We start from the raw sequence: 19,873 nt of genomic DNA, 5'->3' as shown, positions 1-19,873 counted from the left end.
TTCTCACCTTCTTCATCCCAAATATTACAGTCTAACCTACCACTCTACTGAAATTGTTTTCTAGTTAGTCTTACTACTGCCATTTTTCCTGTTGCTGTTTATTCTCCACAGACCATGTTTCCCGGTTCTTCCTATAGCTTTTCATCAAACTTAGAATAAAATCCAGTATCCCTACAATATGGTCCCTAGATCCTTTGACATAAGCTCCACTGTTCTGACCTGAGAGCCCTCCATGCTCTCTGCCTTCATATATGTGCAGAGCTTCCTATATGCTTCTTTAAGATCACTGCTCAAATGTTACCCAGTAAGAGGAGACTTCCCTGACCAGTGACTGACCACCCTATCCAAACTGGAATTTCTCCATCACTCTGTCATTATTTCCTTCTTTATTATTTCTTTAAAATCACTTATCATTATTAAACATTATAATATAAATCTATGAGTTGATTTTTTAGTTGTCTTTCTGTATAAGCAAACTAAGAGAACAAGGACATATCCTGTTTTATGTCCTAATACACCCCAGTATTTAGACCTATGCCAGGAAGATAGTATGGGTTCAAGAAATACTTTTGAATATCATATTAAAAGTATACTCATATTGTTTCTAGATTTTCTATTCTACATCATGGTCTTATAACTTGCTAGAAATCTGTTCACATTTTTTTGTCTGCTTTTGTAACTAGGCCGGTTTTCTTTTTAGTCTAATTTCACATCAGTACATCATCTTTTAATTATTGTAATTTTATTTTAAAAAAACTGTTGTCCACATTTTAAATACTTTTGGCCTTTTTTCAGATGAACTTTAAAATAGACTTGTTAAATTAACAACAAAAACTACATTGGATTCTGATAGGAAATAAGCAAATCCTATTATTAGACTAAGAATGGCCAACAGTCATATGAGATTAAAGTTTATTACAGTCTCTCACTTGATTTAAAGTGTTTTATTTTGTTGATTTTATTTCTAGATGTTTTATCCATTTGTTATCATTTGGATCCTGTATCTTTTATAATCTGAAACTGTAAAATAAGAAAACTGTTAACTTTTATGCATTTATTTTTCCCCTATCTGAACTATCTGCTTATTTCTAACGATTATCTACATTTTGCAAATGAGGACATGAGGCAACCAGAGACAGTCAACAATGTTCAGAGCCTGACTTCAAGCTCTGATGTATATCTCAGTTCCAATGAGATATATCATGTTTTAAGTCTCTTCCTGCATTTGATGGTATGCTTCTGGCTGTCAGGGACTATGTCAATTCATAAAGGTTCCACCTCCTCCCCATAAAACTTATTATATTATAAAACAGTGTTTCTCAGTATTATTCCCCGAGGCACATTTGGCAATATCTGGAGACATTTTGTTCACACTCGGGAGGTTCTGCTGACATCTAGTGAGTAGGGATGCTACTGAATGTTCTGCATTGTGCAGGTCAAGCCCCCAGCACAGAGAGTCATGGCTACTAGTTCGGTAAGCATGGACATATACCACACAGATGATATATGTCATTACCCATGTGATCTGCATTATCACTTATCATTATTAAGACTCAAGATAACCCCAGAGGGTTGGTATTATATTCATCTCGATCTTTCAGGAGAGGATACCAGATGTGGCAAACTAGGGTGGGATGTCATCCAGCTAATGTAAAGCCAGGATTCAGGCTCAGATAAGGTGGCCTAAGAGCCACATTTTACAATTCCATATGCTACTTTAGGTTTGTTGCATTTAATTAAATTCGAGTTAAGTGCTCCTTTAACCTTAAAAATGTATGGATTTTTCTTACAAAAACAAATTAAAAATCAGTAACAATTGGCACTTAATTATAAGTTTAATTGCATAGAGATGGAAAATTGTCAGGTTCTACCATGGTTAATTTGAAAGTTAATGTTTCACCGTGAAAGATGGAAATATAAAACCAAGGCTCTCCACCATCTGAATTCAGTGATTTCTCCTGAACTTTTTAATGAGGATCATAAAAGCTGATGGTGAGAACATTTAAAGTTTTATGTAATACTGCTCAACTATATAATAAGGTGGTGAATATTTTGTAGGGTTTAGTGGTTAAGAAAAAATAGATAGACACACCTTCCTCTGGCACAGAAAATCCAAAGGAGAATATGATTCACCAAGACCCTTTATAATGACTAGTGTCACAGGATAGAAAAATTTTAATAAGAGGATAGATAATTGTACCGTGGCCTGAGGAACAAAGGCTTTATACACATTATCTAACCTTACAACATTCCCAAGAGAGAGAGCAGGAGTAGGTGCTACATCTGTACTTAGTCGTGGGAAAAGTGAGAATAGAGAGCAGCTCAGTGACTTGACCAAAGGCATTCCAAATCAGTAACAAGAAAAATGTTTTTAGTGTCCTCTGCTTTTAAGTACTCTTCTTTGAATTAATAATTCTTTTGTAGGAATATTTGTAGTATGCTTTGCAATTCTAACACATTTGCAAGAGTTTTTGGGTAGATATTGTGGCCCAGCAATTGCTCAAACTAACTATACATAATTAACAAGTATGTATGTATCATTTATCAACAGTTTATTTATCACTGTTGAAATGCTCCACTTCAGGGTGATCTTGCTATGACATTTGTCACCCCATTGATCAGTGTTGATTGGGCTGATCTGGTTGCCTAGGCAGGTGTCCCTTCCTCCCTCACCACTTCAGGTACATCCCTCCTGAAGCTGAACATTCTGACTCTCCCCCATAAAGACTGTTCTTGGATCAAGGGTGTATGAGTAGTTGCATCCGCTCCTCTGCTAGAACCTCCAAACAAACTCTCAATGTCTGTTTGTAAGAGAACATTGGGCAATCAAGCTTCCAAGACTCTGAACACAACCAAATGAGGCATTGTATACGGCAATCACCCTTTCTTTACAAAAAATAAATAAATAAATAAAGCTCCACCTTCAAAGAGCTTACCATCTTCTTTAAGAAGCAGGATGGAACTGGAGGGTATTATGCTGAGTGCAATAAGTCAATCAGAGAAGGACAATCATCATATGGTTTCACTCATACATGGAATATAAGAAATAGTGGAAGGGATTGTAAGGGAAAGGAGGGAAACTGAGTGGGGAAAAAAGGGACACAAACCATGAGAGACTCCCAACTCTGGGAAACAAACAAAGGGTTGTGGAAGAGGAGGAGAGTAGGGGGAATGTGGTGAATGGGTGATGGGCACTAAGAAGGGAACTTGATGAGATGAGTGCTGGGTGTTACACTATACATTGGCAAATTGAATTTAAATAAAAAAAAAAAAGAAATAGGACTAGTAGTACCTTGTACTAATTAGAAAAATGCCTAATATGTGTTAGGAAATTTAAAAATTTAACAATTTTTATTCTTGTAACTGACATGATTTTCTCCCTACAACAACCTAGTGAGATAGCTACCAATTTCATTTGCTTTTTTACAGAGGCAGAAGATTGAAACACAGAGAAGTTAGGTGAGCTGCCCAAGGACACAGAAGGTATCTGAGATAGAAACTCAGACCAGGAGATTGCCAAGTACACACTCTTGATCACTACGCTGCATGTACAAACTTTAAAAGTTGTCAAAAAAAAAAATAGTTGTCAAGTATTGAAGAAATGAAATAATGTCTGCAGGGATCACTGGGAAATATGAAGGTGCAGTATTCAAATTGGGCCTTTAAAAATAGGTAAGATAATCCTCCACCAGTGGTTCTGAGTCAGAGGAATACATTTTAGGAGCATTCTTGAAAAGGAAAGTAAGTGTTTGGGGGGAGTGGTATTTGCCACAACCATTGAGAACTTGGCTGGCATTTAATCAATGGGAGTCTATTGGTTATCTTGTACAAACAAGACATAAAATACAGTCCTTTACAAAGATTCATTGTCCTGTATCTTACACAACTTCTTAGTGATTTTGAGGATAGTGTGAAAAACCCGTTTATGACTATGAACATAGAACTCTACTCCACTTTGAAGTAAAAACTTTTTTTTTTTTTTTTAATGCAAGACGAAAAATCCAGGAATGCCATAACCAGTAATTCAAGGGCAAGGGCAGGTTGAATTTTCTTTTGTTGAGAACTTATATTAAAAACTCTTCATCATTTAAAAAGTCCCATTGTCCATGGCAATGGTAGTCAGGGAATTTTAGATACAAATCTAACATTTGTATTAGTCTATTTTTGTAGCTCTCATATTGACAGTGAATCCACATGTAAAGCAAGCATCTAATTTCTATATCTTTCAGTGTGGAAGTTCCAATCAATCACATAATAAAGTATGTATTATCTTAAATAAATTATTTTCCTTTAAAATGTTCCTTACATTATAGATAGGAAATAATAATGACATTTCCAAATGACTATTTCATATAATCTGTGATATGCATTTCAGAATATTCCATAGGACATGAGCAAATATTTTATATAAAAAGGTGACTGGTCCAATAGAGAGGGATATCCTCATTTAGATTAATATATGAGAAAAAGGCATGGATAGTAGGACAGTTTCATTGATTCACTTTCTATCTACATCAGCTCAGGTAATGTACCTACTACCTACTATGTGTTAGCTCACTCCACTGTGCAGTAGTCACAGAAAAGTAGGTAAGAATGGTAAGCCCCTGATGTTATAGACTTCACACCTGTAATGTGGAAAAAAAAAAAGGTACTACTTAGAAATAAGGCAAAATAAGAACCACATGTCCTTTCAATGTCATGTAGGATCATTGCTTAACAGACTCAACCAAAGATTATTTAATTTATTAGGGGATTGTATGTTTGTTTTACTTGATATAGACTGTTGGTTAGGGCTCATACTTTGTGAAATTACATGCTAACTTACTCTTTTTCCTATAAAAATGCAAATAATTTCTGGACAGAGGATAATTTATGTTTTATTGCTCTTGGGACACTAAAGAGGTTTGTCTTTAACTTATCTCAATATGGCTTTACTCAAATACTCTTGCAACCAGCCTTTCTGACCCAGGGGCTCAATTAGTGGTACATTTTTGAAATGCATTTATATTCTATGTTGGCACAAGAGTCATATTTTTAATTATTAAAAACTTTATTTTTATACATTTTAGTAAGATTTATACAGTAAAGGAATGAGGTTGGGGTTAATATTAGAGAGCCTTAGAAGGAGGAGGAGTTTAGATTTTTGGAGATTGAACATTGAGGCCAATTATAAATCTCCTTTTTTAAATAAATATTTTATTTATTTATTTTGGAGAGAGAGAGAGAGGAGGAGGGAAGGACAGAGAGAGGGAAAGAGAGAATTCCAAGCAGGCTGTGTACTGAGAGTGGAGCCCAATGCAGGGCTTGATTTCCTGACCCTGAGATCATGACCTGAGCTGAAACCAAGAGTTGGATGCTTAACTGACTGAGCCACCCAGGTGCCCTGCAATTATAATTTCTTAAGCAGGTTATTTACTTGACAGGAACAGTATTAAAATGAATCATAAAATCTGACAAAGATATTTGTATATTTTTGTTCAATTTAAGTCAGCGGTTATTCAATTTCCATTAAAGAATCTTCTTGTGCTATTAAGCATAGGCTATCAATTCAGAACTTTAATTTTTTAATTAATTTATTTTTTAAAGATTTTATTTATTTATTCATGAGAGACACAGAGAGCGAGAGGCAGAGACATAGTCAGAGGGAGAAGCAGACTCCATGCAGGAAGCCCGATGTGGACTCAATCCCAGGACTTCAGGACCATGCCCCAGGCCAAAGGCAGGAGCTGAACCGCTGAGCCACCCAGGGATCCTCAATTCAGCAGTTTAATTGACATTCATCACTTTATGTTGACCTTGGAAACCAATATTCTATCATTTACTCATTAAAAAAAAAGAAAACTTAAAAGTTTTGAATGAAAAATCACTTTAACACATAGGAAGTTTTCAAGAAAATAAGAGAAATATTTTGAGAATAAGAACTAGGTAGAAACTTTATCCTTAGGAGATTAGCAAAAGAAAAATCTATGAGTAGCCTTAGGGAATCTACCATTCCCTGGTAGCCTAGGATGACTGGTTGGGATGGCTGGCCCCACAGGACTTTGGCAAAAGCTTGGATTCATATTAGACACCCTAGAATAAGGATAAGATTCTCAAAGAGCAACAACTTAGATTAAAATAGAAAGAATTTCTACCAGTAAGTCCAACAGAAAGTAAATTTGTTTTACCTCAGACTCAAATTTCACAAGTAGCCTGAGACGTTGCGGACATGCAAACATTTGGGTCTAGATTAAGACTGTTTGCCTGGTCCACAAAATTGCAGGCTGGGAATTTTAATTTAAAGCAAATCTGGGTTGGCGATGGCTTAAATTGCCTAACAGAAACAAGTGTAACTCTTTTCTGAAGGATTCATCCATGAATTCCCATGGACAGGTTTTCAATAAATAGAACTCATAGTCACAAATCCCAAAATATACAAGGAAACATCATAATATGTGAGAACTGGCAGAAGAAAAAAAATAGCAGAATGAGACCTCCAAAAACTTGATATTGAGATTATTGGATACAGATTATAAAATGAAAATATGTATAATAAAATAAAATGTAGACTTAAATTAAGAAAGTAAAGCTCATTTAAAAAATGAGCAGGTGTGTTAGAGACAAAGCAAAACAAAGGGAAATTGTAGAAAAATTAAGAATAAAAAATTGAAAAATTGGTTTTACAAGAGATTAAAAATATTGATATCATTGGAAAATACACTTTAAGAATTATTTATGTGTCATAAGGAAAAAGTTGGAAAAAAAATTTAAGTGTTGGGAAAGGACAGAGGAAGTCAAAGTGAGCTTAACAGGAGTTACATTTAATTGGAGATAATATATAGAATGAAGAAGGCCATAGTCAGAAAAAATGAATAAGAATTTTCCAGAAAGTCAGAATCTGAAATCAGAATTTCCAAGTAGTCAAAGTTAGGTCTCTTCAATATATGATGTTTGGAAAACTTGACAGCTACATGCAAAAAAGAATGAAACTGGACTATTTTTTACACCATACACAAAAATAATCTCAAAGTGGACTAAAGGCCTAAATGTAAAACCTGAACCCATAAAAACCCTAGAAAAGAGCATAGGCAGTAATTTTTCTGACATCAGCCATAGCAACATTTTTCCAGATGTCTCCTAAGGCATGGGAAACAAAACAAAACAAAACAAAACAAAACATTGGGACTACATCAAAACAAAAAGCTTCTGTACAGTAAAAGAAACAACAAAATGAAAAGACGAACAGTTAGAAAACGCATTTAATTCTCTGCAGATAAATACAAAGATAAATACATAATACCATATGTATTATGGTAAGTTGCAGAACACAAAAGACCTTAATACAAAGAAACAACAATTAGAATAACTGTTTTAATTTAATTTTTTAAATTTTTGCAACTTTATGACTGGCAAATTCAAATATTTAAGGTATACAATGTGACGCTTTCAAATATATACACATTATGAAGTGATTGTCATAATCATGTTAATTAACATATCTATTAACTCACCTAATTACCTTTGTGTATGTATGTACTTATGTGTGTGTATGTATGTGTTTAATAAGATCACAAAAGATCTACTCTTACAGCAAATTTCAAGTACACAAGTCATTATTTTTGTAGTCACCATGCTATACATTAGGTCTCTACAACTTATTCACCTTAAACTGGAATCTGTACTTTTGACCAACATCTTCCCATTTTCCCAAGTTCCGGTCCTTGGTAGCCACCATTTTATTCTCTTACTATGAGTTCAATTTTTTGGATTCCAAATATAAGTGAGAGTTTTCAGTATTGATCTTTCCACGTCTAACTTATTCTACGTGGTGCTATGTCCTCCAAGTTAATCCACACTGTTATAAATAACAGGATTTATTTCTTTTTAAAACTGAGTAATGTTTAATTTGGGTGCGTGTGTACCACATTTCCTTTATCTATTCATCAGTTAATGGACACTTGGGTTTTTTCCACATACTGGAATAATTATTAGCTATTGTGAATAATGCAGCAATGAACATGGAAGTGCAGCTCTTTGAGACACTGATTTTACTTTCTTTGGATATATATCCAAAAGTGGGATTCCTGGATAATGTAGTAGTTCTATTTTCAATTTTTTGAAGAGCTTCCATAATGGATATACTGATTTATGCTCCCACCAATGATGTACAAGTGTGTATCCCTTTCTCTACCTCCTTACTAATACTTGTTATCTTTGACCTCTTGGTAACAGTTATCCTAACAAGTATGGAAGTGAAATCTCATTGTGGTTTTCATTTGCATTTTCCTACTTTGGTGTTTGTTGTTTCCTTTCTTCTGATAATTTTTTATTTGGTTTGCTCTTCTTTTTCTAATTTCTGGATATGTATAGTTATTTTAATTTGACGTCTTACTGTTTTCTTAACTTAGGTGCTTATCACTATGAACTTTCCTGATAGAACTATTTTTGCTATATCTATCTCATAAGTTTTGATATGTTGTGCCTCCATTATAATGTTTTAAGATTCTTTTTTCTATTCCTTTTTTTACTTCTTCTTTGATTCGTTGGTTGTTCAGGAGCATGTTGTTTAATTTCCACATAGTTGTGAATTTTCCGATTTTCTCCTGCTAATTGATTTCTGGTTTTATATATACCACTGTGGCCAGAAAAGTTAATTGATATAATTTCAATCTTCCTAAATTTGTTAAGACTTGTTTTGTGACTTATCAGGTGATCTATCCTGGAGAATGTTCCATGTGCATTCTGCTGCTGTTGGATGGAGTGTTGTATTTACGTTTGGGAGGTCCATTTGGTCTAAAGCGTACTTCCAGTTCAATGTTTCCTTATTGATTTTCCATCTGAATGATCTATCCATTATTTTTAAGTGGGGCATTGAAATCTTCTATTATTATTGCATTGCTATTTCTCCCTTTGCAACTATTAATAAGTGCTTTATAAATTTAGGTTCTCCAAAATTGGGTGCATATATGTTTACAATAGTTATATTCTCTTGATGATTTGGCCCCCTTATTATATAATGACCTTCATTATCTCTTGATATAATTCTTTATTTAAGGTCTGTTTTGTCTACTATAAGTATGACTACTGTTGCTCTCGTTTGGTTTCCATCGGCATGGAATATCTATTTCCATCCCTTCATTTTCAGCCTATTTGTGTGTCTCCTTCCAATCCTAGAGTTGGTCCAGCTTTCTACATGTACTTGCTTGCTTTCTGCAAAGGCTCCCATTCATTGTCCATGGAGGCATGTGCAGGGTACCAGCGACTAGGGGTTGATGAGGCAAGTGGTGCATTGAAGTGGGTGAGTCAGTTGATGGGTCTGTAAAAGAAGCATCCCAAGTGGCAAATGGGTGGGCTTCCTAACGGAGTATGTTAAGTAGTAGGATCCATGTCCCTTTAATGAGTTCTGAGCCCTGGTTGTCATGCTGCCAGCCTCTCCCAATCCCTCAGCCACATCAGTCACCTCTTCAGAATTGAGCAAGACAGAAGTGGGCCTTCTGAACAGCGTCCCACTTGGCTGGTCTAGGGAAGCTGGGCGCTCACTCCCTATGCTTTCACTTTCCCCATGAGAGAAATCAAAGGCCCAAGTGTACTTTCTTGGCACTGAGCTGTGCTGCTTTGGGAGAGAGGTGATGTGGGTAAAGTGAAACTGTTCTTCTCATCCTCTTCAAAGAATTTATTCTTAGATTTTTTTTGGTACAACTGTGTGCTGAACCTTATCCGCTGAACTCTTGGACTCCCACAAAGCTACTCTTGTCCATTAATGACTGTCAAAATCAATGTTTTGTGGTGGGGATATTGGTAGAAAACATCTATTCTGCTGTATTGCTGACCTGATAAACTATGTTTTCAAGAGTAACAATGAAGCTAGAAAATAATATCTTTAGAAATCAAGATAGATTTTGCCTCTGAGATAGATGCAGTCATTTTAGATTGGGTGAGGAACACAGGCAGAGAAATATCTTCCTAATTTGTCTTGCTAATTCCACATCTCTATACCCCCAGTACATACAACAGATGTAAATTCAGTGACTATTATTTGTTTAGCAAGCAATATCTACTTGTGATTTCAGAAGTAAATAAAACATAGCCTCAGCTGCACAGAACAATGGCCCTTCCCTCAAAGATATCCACACCCTGCTCTCCTAAATCTGTGAAAATGTAACCTCACATAGCAAAAAGGACTTTGCAAGTGTGATTAAGGTAAGGATCTTGAGATGGAGCCATTGTGCTGGATTATCTGGCTTGGCCTGAGGTAATCACAAGGGTCCTCATAAGAAGGAGGCAGAGGGTTCAAATCAGAAAAAGGACATGTGGCAATGGCAGCTGAGGTTGGAGTGACACAATCTAATGGTAGAGGATAAGGTCATGGATTAAGGGATACAGATATCCTATAGGAAGCTAGGAGAGGTGAGGAGACAGATTCTTCCCTACTAGAACCTCTCAAAGAAAGGCAGACCTGCTGACATCTTGCTTTAGTCCTAAAATACTCATTTTGCACACCTGACCTTTAGGACTGTAAGAGAACAAATGCATGCTGTTTTAAGCCATTAAGTTGGTGGTACTTTGTCACAGCAAGTAAGGAAACCAATTCTCAGTATTTCATACTCTCTTATAAGGACTCTGTGCTATATAACACTTATGATTGGTTAAGAAATAATTATTATAATGTACTTGTTTGGCTTAGAAGAGGGGATGGAGAATAGAGAAGAAAGGGACAAATATTTTTATAGAGAAATCAAACATGAACTAAATCTGGAAACTTGTGCGTTTGCCAGGCAAATAAACCCATGGATTATCTCTCTCCACATGCCTTCCCCACCTCCCTAAGCATGGGGTTTCAATTAGGTGCTCCTCATATGGGCTCGCAGAGCATGCTGGTCATTGTCAGACTTGGGTCACTTGTGCTTTTTACTCCCTGTTATAATAGTGGGAATCCTCTTCTATTGGGGTCTATGTCTCTGGTAATAAAGGAGGACCTGGTCAATAATGGACATGGAACATGGTTTTTCAAATCAATGAATTGTGGAAAAGGAAATGTTATGAAGGACATAGAGATGTGAGTCTACCAGTATTTTCAAGGAACCAAGTGTCATTCAGTTTTATTGGAGCATAAGATTCAACTCAAGAGGAACAGAGATTGAAGAGCTGTATCTCACCTGTTGCTGAGTAATATTATATTGGGCACCTTCGACCGTGTAATTTTCTCTCTCCATAGCTTCTGATGTTATTAGGGTGGCTTAGTGAAGCATTTTCCGTTGGAGTTCATGGTTCTGGACCTGTATTATGGATTGAAATGTCCGTTCTCATCAAATTAGTTGCTATTTCCTTTCATGTAATCTCAACCAAATTGAATACACCCTTCAGTTTTCCAGCTCCATGCCATTGTCAAAGTTCTTCATTCATCCACTTTTACCAGAAAATTTCCAAGTCCTTCATACCCAACCAAATCTCCAACTATTTGTCCTTCAAGTTTATCTAAATTTCCATCTAAATGAATATTTTCCTGATTTTTTCCCCATACTCACCTTCAGATAGGAATTATTTTCTCTCTCTAATAAAACCTATAGTGCTTTATCCTTCTCTTATGAAAGTCTATCATTTTGGATGCCAGTCATGTGGCAGTTCATGCCACTTTCTCCTCATGTCTGGATTTAAACATCTCTAGGATGATCTCTTACTCATCCATTCAATTTTGTCTCTTTCAATACCCAACTTAAATTTAAAACACTATATGCTCAATAACAGTATACTGAATTAATTTTATTTTGAAACTAACACCAATATAAAGTGTGATGAGTGGATTAGTATAAATCTAATGTGTTACTTGATTCATTCTTCTGATACAATGTGTGAAGTGTATTAAATAATGTTCCCAAAAGCTGATGGATACATTTCCCAGTTATGCAAATTTACATTTATAGTGCAAGATGAGTTTTGTCATCTGTCAGAGAAAGTAGAATCTATTCTTAAGGCATTTAAAGTTTTGTCCTTTTAAAGCAACAGGTGGGCATTATTCCTGCAGGCAAGTCTGCATTGCACCTTGAAAACAACAAACAGCCACATAAATCAGCTGTATTCTTTCATAGAATGGTTAGAGAAATGTACAAAATTACACAAAAAGAAACACATAAAGCCTAAGAGAATTCATGATCACAAAAGGTTTCACCTTACTTAATATTTTAGATGAGACTCTTGATAAGTAAAAGTGGTTTTTGCTCTTTTTGTTGTGCTTAATGTGTGTGATTCACATCTAAGAGAATAAAATGTCAAACCTCCCCTCACCTAAGTAGGAAAGCCTTCAAAATTTGATCAAGCGGTGACCTCTAGAGTATAACATTTTCTAAAGAATATCCCAAAGCTAGCAGCCATAAATAAATAAATAAATAGATAAACAAACTAATAAAAATGCAGCCCTTAGCAGACACAGATTTACTAATCAGTCACTTGGAGAGGAAATGTGTAAACACTGTGGATATTTTTCATATTGATCATACCTCTTGCCCAAATCATGAGAAGGCTTATAAAATAAGCTATACAGGGTTGCCACGCACTTGTGAGTCCAGTGTGTATAAAAGGCTTCGTTGAACAATGTTATGCTTTGTACCAGGTGCTCTGCTGGTTTGTTTTTGTTTTTGTTTTAAGAAAGAGAAAGAGCTGAGAGGGAGGGGAATGGAAAAGGGCAGAGGGAGAGGGATAACGAGAATCATGAACAGGCTCCATGCCCAGTGCAGAGCATGACCTGGAACTTTTTCTTATTATCCTGAGATCATCGATTGCTTAACTGACGGAGCCATCCAGACACCCCTCTGCTGGTTTTAAGCATGTGTTTGCAAATAGAAGTGCTAATTGTTTATGCACTTGCTCAAATGCATAGTCCATGGATTCAGGGTAGTTTTACCATTTACCTTTTTCTTTTTTTTTTTAAGATTTTATTTATTTATTCATGAGAGACACACACACACACAGAGAGAGAGAGAGAGAGAGAGAGAGGCAGAGACACAGGCAGAGGGAGAAGCAGGCTCCATGCAGGGAGCCCAACGTGAGACTCGATCCCGGGAATCCAGGATTAGGCCCTGGGCCAAAGGTGGCACTAAACCACTGAGTCATCCAGGCTGCCCCTACCTTTTTCTTATAATTAATGTAGAGTAATGAAAGAACACTTTAAAAAAATGAAAAAACACAGTGTTCTCTGAAGCATATTCACATCAAACATGGAGCACATTCACATTGAATGTAAATGTAGAGGCCAGATTATAAAATGATTTTGGGCTTCAAATAGATAAGTCAAACATCAAAAATTATTGACATTCAGGGTCTTCTGAGTTCTAAAAAGTTACCTAAAAGCCCCTAAACATTATTTAATAAATTTAAGTACCACGTATTTAACATTTATCAATAATTGGCCTCTCTAAAACTAAAGGTGAACAATTTAAAAAAAAATAAGCCATTATCTTGGCAAAACATTAGCCAATAAACTTAAGCATGAAAAAAAAATAATGCTATATTTTTTAAAACTTTCTTTAAAGTTGGTTTCTTGAGTTTTTCAAGAACTCATAAGAAGGATGAGTATACGTTGCTTTCTCCTCATTGCAATGCAGCCACTCACCCTACATTTGCACAGACCAGGGGCTTTATGCTGGGCTGTGCCATAGGCAGGTTTGGTTCTCAGGACACATCTCCTTTACTCTCACCATGACTCTGATTGCCACAACCAGACCTGAAAAGAAAGAAGAAAAATATAGATGAGATTTAGGTGAAAATAAGTCTAGTCAAGACCTAGTATACATGCTATTCTGTTAGCTCCTTTTCTTTTCCACCTAAGAGTCTATCTTGAGAATTTTTATTGCATTACATATTTGTCCAGCTCAATTGATGCTGATTCCACTGTAGGAATGAGCATAAACATGATTTAAATATAATTCATGTATGGGCAGCCCGGGGGGCTCAAAAGTTTAGCACCACCTTCAGCCCAAGGCCTGATCCTAGAGACCTGGGATCAAGTCCCATGTCAGGCTCCCTGCATGGAGCCTGCTTCTCCCTCTGCCTGTGTCTCTGCCTCTTTCTGTGTGTGTGTGTGTGTGTGTGTGTGTGTGTGTGTGTGTGTGATAAATAAATAAATAAAATCTTTTAAACAAATAAAATTAAAATTAAAAAATAAACATAATTCATGTAATCTACTGATTAAACAATTTTTTTTCCATACTGAGAGTGAAGGATACAGTAAGGCATTTTTAAAACTCTTTGAAGAAAACTATATTCATTAGCAATTACATTTGCCTTTTTATAACACATAGTCTCCTGAAGTTGCTTAAGCAAGTTAGATGTTTATTTTTCTCTCTTAAAAAAAAAAAAGTGTAGTGTTTGGCAGCTCAAGGCTGGCAGGGCTGCTCTGATAATTCCTCAGGGATGGAAGTCTGTCTGCCTCCAGCTCACAGCAATCAAACATGTGGCATTGGTCCACAGAGTATCAGAATGCCTGAGTCGCCTCCAGGCAAAAGGGAGGGGAACGTGCAAAGGATCGAAACCCTGTGCTCCCAAGGAAGTCTGTCTCCATCAGAAAAAACACAAACCAAACAAAACCAAATTTTCTCTGAAGCCTGACTTAGGAGACTCGCACTAGATCTCAATGGCCTGATGTGGGTCATATGGCAAAACGAGGTCAAGGAAGACACAGCATGGGCACATTTTTAACATAGTGCATTCTTGCTCTAAACAAAATTGAGATTCTCTTAGTAAAAGAGATTCTCTTAGTGAAAGAGAAGGAAAAATAGATTCTCTTAGTAAAAGAGAAGGAAAAAAAACATGTAACTATCAGTGTCTGTGCCAGAAGTATACGCTTATACTTAAATGGTGCTTAAATGCCTGGTGATGCCTCGGACTTGATCTTGGGGTTTACCTATGTGTCTCTGAGCCAGAACACTGGTACACATAACTTGTAGTTTAAGTCCATCAATTTGTCAAATATATTAAATTAGAATTCTATAAACATTTCCCATTTGTAATGGTAGAGGAAGGTGGAGAGAAACTCATCTATTTCTTGTTCCTTTCACATCAACCAGGCAACATGCTGCCCAAGATTTCTAGACAAATAATTAATGCAATTGTCCTTGTGCTAAGAAGGACAAAAGCCTAATTTATGATAATGACGAAAGTTTCCATAACTGTAGGATAAAACAGCTGACAGTTCCATAATACTTTTCCTTGAAAGAGGTCAATTCCAACTCATGGGTTTTCTTGTTCATCTTTACAACATACATATTATCTCCTGTGCTTCCAGTGCTCTTGTTTTCAAGCCATTCAACTACCCACTTCTGTGGAATTCAAATTTTGCCTGCCTATTAGATTCATCCAGGAGAATTTTGAGGAAATACTAATGTCTGGAATCCATCCCCAGAGATGCTGATTTAATGCAGGCTTGACTTGCACTCCCCAGGTGATGCCAATGTGCAGCCCCAGAGATCAACTTCCTGCACATTCTTATTCTCATTAGCTTCACCCTCCCAAAGCATATTCTCAAACTTCCTACTCTCTGGCTTTTATCACCTCCCTATGCGATTGCCAATAACTCTGGTCCCACTGATATCTACAGTTCATTGATTTGCCATGTTTTTAATGTCTCTAATTTAGATGCTGTCCTCATTTTCTTCCTAAAGCACCTGAGTTTCCCAGCCTCAATTTTTAACCCCAGTTTTCCCTGTTTTGTTTCTCTGGCAAAATCTGTTTTGATTAAACCCAATTCTCCACAGACTCTGAAATAGATCTCTGAGGCTAAATATGACTAAAGAAAGAAATTAAACAAACAGTCCACCACCACTAACCTCAAGTGGGTCCTTATTTCTTCCATCCAGTCTACATTACTCTTCTCTCTTCTATTATTTGCCTAAACTCCTATCGCATACTTTCCCTCAACATCTCTCCCCAGTTCTCCAATTGTAGCTGATGCTGTTGATTGAAACTTCACTGAAGAAATGGAGGAAAGGCTTCTGCCACTGGATGTATCAACTGGTTGCAACTCCATTTAATACTACCCCTGCTAACTACAGTGAAATCCTACCAATGTCCACCCCTTCATGTACTGCATCCCATTTGATATCTTCAGGATACAGGTTGAAAGACATCATTCCAGATGCTGCCATCTCTCCCCTGCATTATCATTTTCCCTTCTTGATTGTATCATTCCCAACAGCATTGTATTCGCTTCCTTGCTGCTACTGCAAATTGCAACACATTTAGTGACTTAAAAGAACACTAATCTATTAACTTACAGATCTGGAGATCAGAAGTACTAAAAGGATTTACAGGGCTCCATATCCTTCTGGAGGATTTAAGTGAGAATTCATATCTATTTTTCACCTTCTAGAGACTACCTGAATCCTTGGCTCACAACCCCTACTTTCATCTTCAAGTACAGCAATGTAGCATCCTTGAATCCCAAGCGTTCTCTCTTTCACACACACACACACACACACATACATCTGCTTCCATCTCCTCCCTTTTCTCACCCTCTTGCCTCCCACTTGCCCTTATAAGGACCCATGTAGTTACAATGGATCTACCTGAATAAATAATGATACTGGATCCACATAGAAAATCCACACTAATCTCCTTCATCAAGATCATTAATCCAATCATGCAAAATCTTTTGCTATGAAAAGTAACAAATTCACAGGGCTTGGGGATTAGGACATGGCCATATTCTGTGGGCCATTATTCTGCTTACTGTAAACATTCAAACCTATTGCAATACAACCAAACTTTTTAAAAGAAAAAACAAAAACCTTTCCCTTGGCCCAGCAACCCCTTCCTAATGCAGTTTTTTACCTCTTTCTTTTTTTCTTTTTTTCTCATTAAACTTTTGTTTTAATAGGTCTCAAAATTCTGTGACAGATTTTTGGTCAAGTTGTTTCCATTAAAAAGTACTGATTTTAAGATCTAATAACTTAAAACTGTCACACACATATAAAAAAAAAAAAACCAAAATGGTCCACAAAACATTCTCCTTACCTTCTGAAGATTTTATGATGCATTGTTCTCATTAACCAGTCTTTTAGTATTAAACTTAAATTAAAAAAAATAAAAAAAATAAAAAAATAAACTTAAATGGCCAATTGACACATACAGTTCTGAGACCGTTCCTCCACCACTGTTTAAGACTGGGGTGGCAGGGGATCCCCAAGTGGCTCAGTGGTTGAACGTCTGCCTTTGGCTCAGGGCATGATTCCAGAGTCCCCGGATTGAGTCCCACATCAGGATCCCTGCATGGAGCCTGCTTCTCCCTGTGTCTCTCATGAATAAATAAATATTAAAAAAAAAAAGACTGGGGTGGCAGGTGTTAGGGATAATATTCATTTAGCCTTCTGAGCTTCCTGGACAGACTTGGAGACCTCGCCAGCTCCAGCTGCCTTCTTGTCCACTGCTTGGATGATACCCACAGCAACCGTCTGTCTCATGTCACGAACAGCAAAGCGGCCCAGAAGAGGATAGTCAGAGAAGCTCTCAACACACATAGGTTTGCCAGGAACCATATAAACAATGGCAGCGTCCCCAGATTTCAAGAACTTGGGACTATCTTCCAGCTTTTTTTCCAGAACAACAATCTATCTTCTCCTTCAGCTCAGCAAACTTGCAAGCAATGTGAGCTGTGTGACAGTCCAGCACAGGTGCATATCCAGCACTGATCTGACCTGGATGGTTCAGGAAAATCACCTGAGCTGTGAAGCCAGCTGCTTCCATTGGTGGGTCACTTGCTGTCACCTGCCACATTGCCACAATGAACATCTTTGACAGATACAGTCTTGACATTAAAGCCCACGTTGTCCTCAGGAAGAGCCTCACTCAAAGCTTCATGGTGCATTTCAACAGACTTTACTTTAGTTGTAACATTGACCAGAGCAAAGGTGACCACCATGCCAGGCTTAAGAACCCCAGTCTCCACTCAGCCCATGGGACAGTACCAATACCACCAATTTTGTAGACGTCCTGAAGAGGCAGACACAAGGGCTTATCAGTTGGATGCGTTGGTGGCAAAATGCAATCCAGAGCTTCAACCAGTGTGGTTCCACTGGCATTCCCATCTTTACGGGTGACTTTCCATCTTTTGAACCAAGGCATGTTAGCACTTGGCTCCAGCATGTTGTCACCATTCCAACCAGAAATTGGCACAAATGCTACTGTGTTGGGGTTGAAGCCAATTTTCTTAATGTAGGTGTTGACTTCCTTAATGATTTCCTTGTATCTCTTCTGGCTATAGGATGGCTCGGTGGAATCCATTTTGTTAACACCAACAATTAGTTGTTTTACACCCAGTGTGTAAGCCAGAAGGGCATGCTCATGGGTCTGCCCATTCTTGCAGATACCTGCTTCAAATTCCCAACACCAACAGCAACAATCAGGACCGCACAGAGACCTGCCTGTAATCATGCTTTTGATAAAGTCTCTGTGTCCTGGGGCATCAGCGATGGTCACATAATACTTGGCTGGTCTCGAATTTCCACAGGGAGATATTAATGGTGATACCACGTTCATGTTCAGCTTTCAGTTTATCCAAGACCCAGGCATACTTGAAGGAGCTTTTTCCCATCTCAGCAGCCTCCTTCTCAAATTTTTCGATAGTTCTTTTGTCAATCCCACCACATTTGTAGATCAGATGGCCAGTAGACTTGCCCGAATCTACCTGTAGACTTGCCCGAATCTACCTGTCCAATGATGACAATGTTGATGTGAGTCTTTTCCTTTCCCATCTTGGTTTAGGTTTAGTGGTGATTTTCATGACACCTGTGTTCTGGTGCCAAACCTGTTACGGAAAAAGACTTTTTTACCTCTTTCTTAAGTAGAATTGACAGAGAGCTTCTTACTTATCTTTAAATTATCTCCTCCCATTCTACTATGTTCAAGTTTTGCTCAATCAGACTTTATTCTTTACAATTTCCATGAAAACTATTTTGAAGGCCATGAACAATTTCTATAATGTTAAACTTCATCATCAATTCTTAGTTTTCATCTTACTTAACCCATCAGAAGATTTGTCCCCAGTAACAACGCCTTACTCTTACAGTGCTTTCTTCACTTAGTATCAGGGAGGCCACTCTCTCTATTAGTTTGTTCCCTATCTTTCCAGTCACTTTTCTCATTCCCCTTGGTGAATTCCTTCTCATTTTCCCAGCCCCTATAACACAAAACTGCTTCAAGGTGACCATATGGATGGCTTTAACTCTACACCCATGCTGACAGTGCCCACACTTTTATCCCCAGTCTGGAGCTCACCATAATTTCCTTTGTAAATCCTACAGGTGTCTCAAACTCACTGTGACTAGCACTAAATTGCCAGTTGTTAGAAATAGCCACCCCAAACCACTTCATCCTTTCCCAATTTTATCTATCTTCCAATTTCATGCATCTAAAAATATTGGTTTTTGTCCTCTTGTCCCCTTTTTATTTCACCCTTCAGACTTCACCCATCAACACATCTGTCAGATTTGCCTTCAAACATATTCAAAACCAAAAGTCTTTCTATGAGGCTCACTACCATCCGCCTCTTCTAAACCACTGCCATCTTTGTCTACATTACTGCAACCTGGACCCCAGCCTTCTCCCCTGTTCCCTACAGTCTACTTCAACACAATAGCCAGGGTGACACTCTGAGAACAGAATCATATCATGCCATTCTTCTGTTTAAAGCTCCAAAGGCATCTCTTCTTACTCTAGAGCTTAATATATGGCATGCCTCTGAACTCCTATCTGGCCACTCTCTCTCTCTTTTCTGTACTGACACTGAAAATGGTCATTTTTTTCAAATCATAAAGCAGTCTCCCCTTCAAGGTTATACTTGCCCTTCCTCCTTTCAGGAATTCCCCTCCCTAGATATTCACGTGGTCCAGCCCTCACTTCCTTTAGG

The 19,873-nt window shown here is 37.3% G+C and overlaps 2 protein-coding genes across 3 annotated transcripts in view; both read right to left on the bottom strand.

Annotated features, from left to right (window-relative positions):
* The window catches only part of CLDN17 (claudin 17), a 30,878-nt gene extending 13,663 nt beyond the window's left edge, over positions 1 to 17,215 (bottom strand). The window contains exons 1-3 of the mRNA XM_072740869.1: positions 16,984 to 17,215; positions 13,586 to 13,696; positions 11,136 to 11,255 (exon numbers count right to left, since the gene is read on the bottom strand). The gene's annotated coding sequence lies outside the window, so the exon portion shown is untranslated. The remainder of the gene's footprint in view (positions 1 to 11,135; positions 11,256 to 13,585; positions 13,697 to 16,983) is intronic.
* The window catches only part of CLDN8 (claudin 8), a 49,189-nt gene that overhangs the window by 13,663 nt on the left and 15,653 nt on the right, over positions 1 to 19,873 (bottom strand). The window contains exons 4-6 of one of the 2 annotated variants that reach the window (XM_072740868.1): positions 16,984 to 18,772; positions 13,586 to 13,696; positions 11,136 to 11,255 (exon numbers count right to left, since the gene is read on the bottom strand). The gene's annotated coding sequence lies outside the window, so the exon portion shown is untranslated. Of the gene's footprint in view, positions 1 to 11,056; positions 11,256 to 13,585; positions 13,697 to 16,983; positions 18,773 to 19,873 lie in introns of those variants that run through there. The other variant, XM_072740867.1, reaches the window with a different exon arrangement.

This window comes from Vulpes vulpes, chromosome 15 (assembly GCF_048418805.1).
Source record: "Vulpes vulpes isolate BD-2025 chromosome 15, VulVul3, whole genome shotgun sequence".
In the NCBI taxonomy this organism is placed as follows: domain Eukaryota; kingdom Metazoa; phylum Chordata; class Mammalia; order Carnivora; family Canidae; genus Vulpes; species Vulpes vulpes.
Note: the sequence above shows the minus strand (reverse complement) of the source record. Positions and strands in the feature narration are given on the sequence as shown.